This window comes from Coenobita brevimanus, chromosome 6 (assembly GCF_032717465.1).
Source record: "Coenobita brevimanus isolate Jiangsu-jjx chromosome 6, ASM3271746v2, whole genome shotgun sequence".
NCBI classification, from domain to species: Eukaryota; Metazoa; Arthropoda; class Malacostraca; order Decapoda; family Coenobitidae; genus Coenobita; species Coenobita brevimanus.
The window spans coordinates 38675492-38682005 of NC_136959.1; positions in this window are offsets into that span (position 1 = coordinate 38675492).

Genomic DNA, 6514 nt, shown 5'->3' on the forward strand with positions numbered 1-6514 from the left:
TGGTTTTGACCCCATAGTCATTTATACCGATCATAACCCACTGAAATTCCTTAGTAAGTTTAAAGATAAAAATCAGAGATTGACAAGATGGAGTCTACTTCTTCAGGAGTATTCATTAGACATACAACATGTCAAGGGGAAAGAAAATGTTATTGCAGGTTGCTTATCTAGACTTTAGACAGATTGTTTTAGAGTAATAAGAAATTTCCTTTGTAAATTTCTTTTTCTTTGTGGGGAGGTGTTACATAGCCTATGATTTCATCATCCTTTGTATAATTCTAACATACAGTATGCTGCATGTTTGATCACGATTCGCCACGTGGCTTCCATAGTGACCAGGCTTGCGTGTTCTACCTCACTCCCCCCTTCTCCCCCTTATAGTAGAGTAAGTCGTTCTTTCTGTTGTTCAGAGCAGGACTGTTAACTCTTCCTCCCCTGTGCCTTCATTTCCGCTTCCTTCTTGCAAGTTGAATCAAGCTCTGCCGGCCCCCTATATAATGAGCTCAGTCTCTGCATTAGTTGCCACTTAGATCTACTCCACATTTTGTTCACATCTCTGTCCTCCCCTGTATAGTATATTATTATCTTTGTGAGTGCTCAGGAAGTCTCCAACCATCTAGCTGCTGTATAATTTGAGTATAAGTGTTATTACCATTTTTCTTGTACTGTATAGCATAAGGCATTAATTTGTAGGTCTGGTAAGGTTTTTGTGATTCATGTAGAGTTTTTACTGTCAGCCAGTATTAGTAATGTTTTGTATCTGTAATAATATTATATCTTACTTTAACTGAGCATTATTCGGTTCTCTCATTTATCAGGGCTGACTTAGATAAATTTGTTCTCGCTAAATTCGTGTTAATAGAGGCTATTGCAGTTAACCATATATGTAACCTGTTTTGCCATTACATTATCCTTATGAGTCCTGAATGTTTAGTTGTTAGTTTGTGCATTAAACTTTAACTTGTAACTTTACCTAACTCTTTTGTTTTGAACCTGGAACTTTGCGGGACAGTAGTGATTTTAGTATTCTCACTTAAAGTGTTCATTATCTCTCTCTGTTCCGTAACAATATATATATATATATATATATATACCAGGGTTGGAGCAATTACACTTCAAAATTGTAATTACAATTACAATTACAGTACTATAACTTTCATTTTGTCAAAACTACAGTTATAGTTACATGTGGGAATAGCAATTACATTACAATTACAATTACAGCAAAACGAAATAAATTCTAATTACAGTTATAATGACAAATTCCCAAATTTGAAAAAAAAAATATTTTAAGGAAATCACTAATTTTGCATTTTAAGTTGCCCATTATTTATAAACAATGGGACAGATTAGTTTGAAAAAAAAAAAATAAATAACATTTCATATTTGTAGAAGTTGCAGATAGTAACCAAAAAGCTGGTAGTTTTTCAAACAGTTCACTGTTGCACTTAATCAGTAACACTGAACGGAAAGAAGTGACACCAAGTTGAGCTCTGTTCTGGCAGTGCTTAAAACTCCATCAGATGTAACAAATGTAGCAGTACGCCCAATTACCTCTCTTGCAAGGTTCTTCAGTGGATGCAAAGCTTGTGACACTTCTTTCCAGTAGTGTATACCACTGGATCACTGGATAATGGTAGAGTTCTTTCCTCTACACATTTCCTCAACAAAAGACTCACGGACACTGTGCTTCCCTCTGATCCCCATTGATTTTGGAGCTTTCATGAACTATTTGGTATGAAAGAGAACAGTCTGAGTCTTTTTCATTCTGGTAATCCTTCTGCTAGATCATCCTTGTTACTTTCTTTATCCACTATTGACCCTCCGAGAACCACCTCCAATTCTTCAAGCATTTCCTTGGCATATGCCAGCACTTGGTCCGTCTGCTTTTATAATGAAAGGCAGTCCAGTTTGAACCTAGGATCCAAAAAAGCCGCCATTTGAACATCTCTCATTCCCATGTATGGATCCAATCTTTTCTTCATAGAGTCCAATAGCACTTTAGCCAGTTGTTCACAGTATTGTAATTGCGTATTATGAATTAGAATCTCCGATAAGTGTTTAAGTCCCTAAATCACTGGTCCATTAGCAGTTATGGTCACCTGTCCCTCTACAACTTCCATGGCCCAATGAAAAGGTTCGAGGACAGTCACAAGCTCTTTTAAGGCAGATATCTCCACTGACATGAAGATCAATTACATTATTCACCCCTACGGGGTTCTTGAGTATAGATTTCACCATTTTCAACTGTGAATTCCATCTTATCACCTTTTGTGTCTGGAAAACAATCTCCTTAGATCGAAGGTACGGAGCAGCTGCTGTTGATTTCCTAACGAGTTGATCAAGGATGCAATTTTCTGAAGTGCTGATGAGACTGGTGGTTTATTTACATTTGGGTGAGTAAACCCATCTCTCATACACCGTTGCTGAGTATGTGCAAAACATCTCATACTTTGAGGAAGGAAAGTCAGAATATCTCCTAAGCAAATATCCTTATCAACGATGTTGGGGTCACATGAATTTATAGCCCCCTCTTCTTCGGGATCAATGTAGAAACTTGGCAAGGAAATGTCAGCAAAATGCTTTCACCTATGAAGATACATTATCATCTACAACTTTCTTTACTTTCCCTTGAATACTGAACCGATTGACAATTTCCTCATTGGCAGATGCATTGTCAAATGCTGTGTGTTGGCCTTCAAAATTATCACAACCCAGGTCACCTGTGCCAGGTCCCATGAAAGAACAGGTGTTCAGGACAAAGGCAGGAGAACTATCAAAACGCAGCTTAGATGGGTTAATCCGTGGGCATCTTAATCCCATAATAACAGCTTTGTATGGAGTTAACTTACCAGTACCACTTTCCTCCACTTTCACTATTACAATTAAATCACAATTAACTTATCACTTAATTAATTACAGTTACAATTAATTACTTCAATTTTATTTTCAATTACAGTTACAGGTACAATATTTCTATAATTAATTACATTTCAGTTAAATTGCAATTACCATTACTCCAGTCCTAATAGAGAGAGAGAGAGAGAGAGAGAGAGAGAGAGAGAGATGCTTATATAGCAGGAAAGAAGCTTAGAAAAGAAAATGAAATAAATATTATCAGAATAAGAGACACACAGGTATACGAATAGGTAAAATGACAAACAGAAAGTAGGTCTACGGACAGACTGTTCAGCATACAAACGAAAAGAAGACAGACAGGAAGATGGGACAAATAGAGAAATAATTTCAATTTTTCATTCCCCTTGGAGGGGGGGGGGAGAATATTTCCTCAGTATCCATGCTTGTCGTAAGAGGCGACAAAAAGGGGCCCTTCTGTCTCCACTCTTTCTCTCCCATATTTGCCATCTTCTGTTCTGTCCTAGATCTCTTATAGATTTCCCGTGTTTCCTCCGGCCTTTATTTTCTCCCTACTCCTGCCAGGTTAGACATATGGTTTCAGAACATGAACAGTTTAAGGTCCTCCCAGTGACGTCGACCCGTCCTCTCTTCACGTGTCAAGCCTTTCGAACTGCTTACTAATTAATCCACTTCATCACCAAAACACATCTCCAAGACCAACACCAGGCCGCTTCATCGTCAGGCCGCTTCAATGCTAAAACCACTTCAACGCCAAAACCACTTCAACGCCAAAACCACTTCAACGCCAAAAACACTTCAACGACGAAAACACTTCAACGGCAAAACAACTTCAGTGCCAAAGCCAGTACAATGACAAAACCACGTCAACGCCAAAATCACGACAGCGCCAAGACCACTTCCACGCCAAGACCACTTCCACAACAAGACCACTTCCACAACAAGACCACTTCCACACTAAGACCACTTCCAAGACCACTTTCACGCCAAGACCACTTCCCCACCAAGACCACTTTCACACCAAGACCACTTACATGCCAAGATCACTTCCACACCAAGACCACTTCCACACCAATACCATTTTCACACCAAGAGCATTTTTACTCCAAAAACCACATCTACATCTCTTTTCCCGGTTCTTTTCCTCTCCTGTTCATATATCTTTGCTTTGGATTACTTCCATATGGTCTTTGCTATCTGGTGCTAGATATCCATTGTTCAGTTCAATTTCTTGTATTATGTACCGACTCCTTTAACCACAACACTAAATAAATTCGCCAGCAATCAACTATACTCAGTCTTTTTTATCGAGGCGAAGATGCACTTGACAGATTGATGATTATCGGCTGAATGCAACATTACTTCTTAATCTAGCATTATTAACTGACAACAAATATCTGGGAGGGAAATTTGGGTTAGTAAATATTTTTTGGAAATGTTGCATTCAGCCAATCATTATCAATCTGTAAAGTGCACCTTCGCCTCAATAAAAAAAAAACGGAGTATAGACATGAACTCACTCGGAAAGCACAATCACTCCTTAACGTATAGATTTCCATAGTCCTGTACGCCAGCCTAAAGAAAATACTCGTACCTACTGTACATTCAGATGCTCTCTCTCTCTCTCTCTCTCTCTCTCTCTCTCTCTCTCTCAATCTATCTATCTATCTATCTCGCTATCTATCTATATGCCTATCTATCTTTAATTAATATGTTTAATATAGATATATTTAGGGTAATGCACTTTGACGACAAAAATATTATATACGAATATCGCATGTTCAATACCCCACTGACGAAAAGGATTTAGGAGTTATGTAATGTGTGGTCCCCTCAACTTCAGCCACACTTTGACGCTCAGCCTCTCCAGCCTCACCCTGCCTCTCACCTCTGCAACCTCCTGCTGCGTCTCCAACTTCTCCCTGCCTCTTGACCTTACTTGACCTCTCCAGCCTCATCCTGCCCTTCCAACATCACCCTGCCTCTTCAAACTCACCCTGCCTCTCCATCCTTTCCTTGTGTCTCCAACTTTACCCTGCTTCTAACACACTTCCCTGCTTCTCCAACCTCACCCTGCCTCTCCAAGATTTCCCTGCCTCTCTAACCTCACACTGCCTCTATGCCTCTCCCATCTCACCCTGCCTGTCAACCTCTCCCTGATCTCAACCAAACCCTGCCTCTTCAATTTCTCCCTTCCCCTCCAACCTCTCACTGCCTCTCCAAATCCACCCTGCCTCTCCAACCTCACCCTGTCTCTCCAATCTCACCCTGCCTACCCAATGTCATCTTCCCTCTCAGCCCCTCCAACCTCTTTCGGCCTCTTAATCCCCCCAACATCACCCTGCTCCTCAACCACTACAACTTCACCTTGCCTCTGCGTCTCTTCAGCCTCACCTTGTCTCACCTTTCCTTTCCCACGTCATCTTTTCTTTCCAACCTCTCAACCTCTCCTGCCTCAACACCTCTCCTGTCTCTCAGTCTCATCCTACCTCTTCAATCTCTCCTGCTAACAGTCTTACCCTACCTCTTCAACCACACCTTCTCAACCTCGCCATCCTCATTCTCCTCTCCAACCTACTCTGCCTGTCCGCAATCTCCCTGCCTCTCCCTGTCACCCCAGTTTCACTATGCCTCTAAACCATACCCTGCCTTTCACCTCTAACCTCACCCTGCCCCTCAAGCTCTTCAACCTCACCTTGCCTCTCAGCCTCTCCAACCTCACCCTGTCTCTCAACATCCGCAGACACTCTCTGCCTCTCCAGCCTCTCGCTGCCCCTCATCCAAACCTTGCCTCTGAATCTTATACTACATCTCCAACCTCTCCCTGCCTTCCAGCCTCACCCTGCCTCTCCATCCTCTTGTTACATCTCCACCCCCAATCTCTCTCTCTCTCTCTCTCTCTCTCTCTCTCTCCAGCGTCATCCTGTCCCTCCACCTTCACTCTGTCGCACAACCTCCCCAACCTCATCCTGCCCCTCCATCCTCTTCCTGCCTCTTAACCTCTCCTTACTTCTCTAACCTCTCCCTACCTCTCAGATTCCACCTTGCCTCTCCAAGCTCACCCTGCCCACCCAGCCTCTCCCTGTCTCTCTACATCACTCCATCTCTCAACCTCACACTGCCTCTCTCATTGCCATTCCAACCTCTTCCTGCCTCTTCACCCATACTATGCCACTCCAACCTCTCCCTGTCGTTCAACCCTTCTAATTTCATTTTGGCACTTAGCCACTGGAAACTCATCCTACCTCTCCAACCCCTCCCTACCCCTCAAACTCACCATACTTCTCCAGTTTCACCCATTCTCTCATTCCCTCCAACCTCACCCTGTCTTTTCAGCCTCTGCCTGCCTCTCCAACCCCATCCTGCCTCTCCAACCTCACCCTGCCCCTCCAACCTCACAATGCCTCTCCAGCATCAACCTGCCGTTCCAGCCTCTCTCTGCCTCCCGAGCCTCATCCTGCCTCTCCAACCTCACCATGCCTCTCCAACCTCACAAATGCCTCTCCAGCCTCTCCCTGCCTCTCCAACTCAACCCTGTTTCTTCAGCCACACTCTGTCTCTCCAACTTTATCCTGCCTCTCCAATCCCACTCTGCCTCTCCAACCTCACCCTACGTCTCAACCTCTCCTACTTCCGC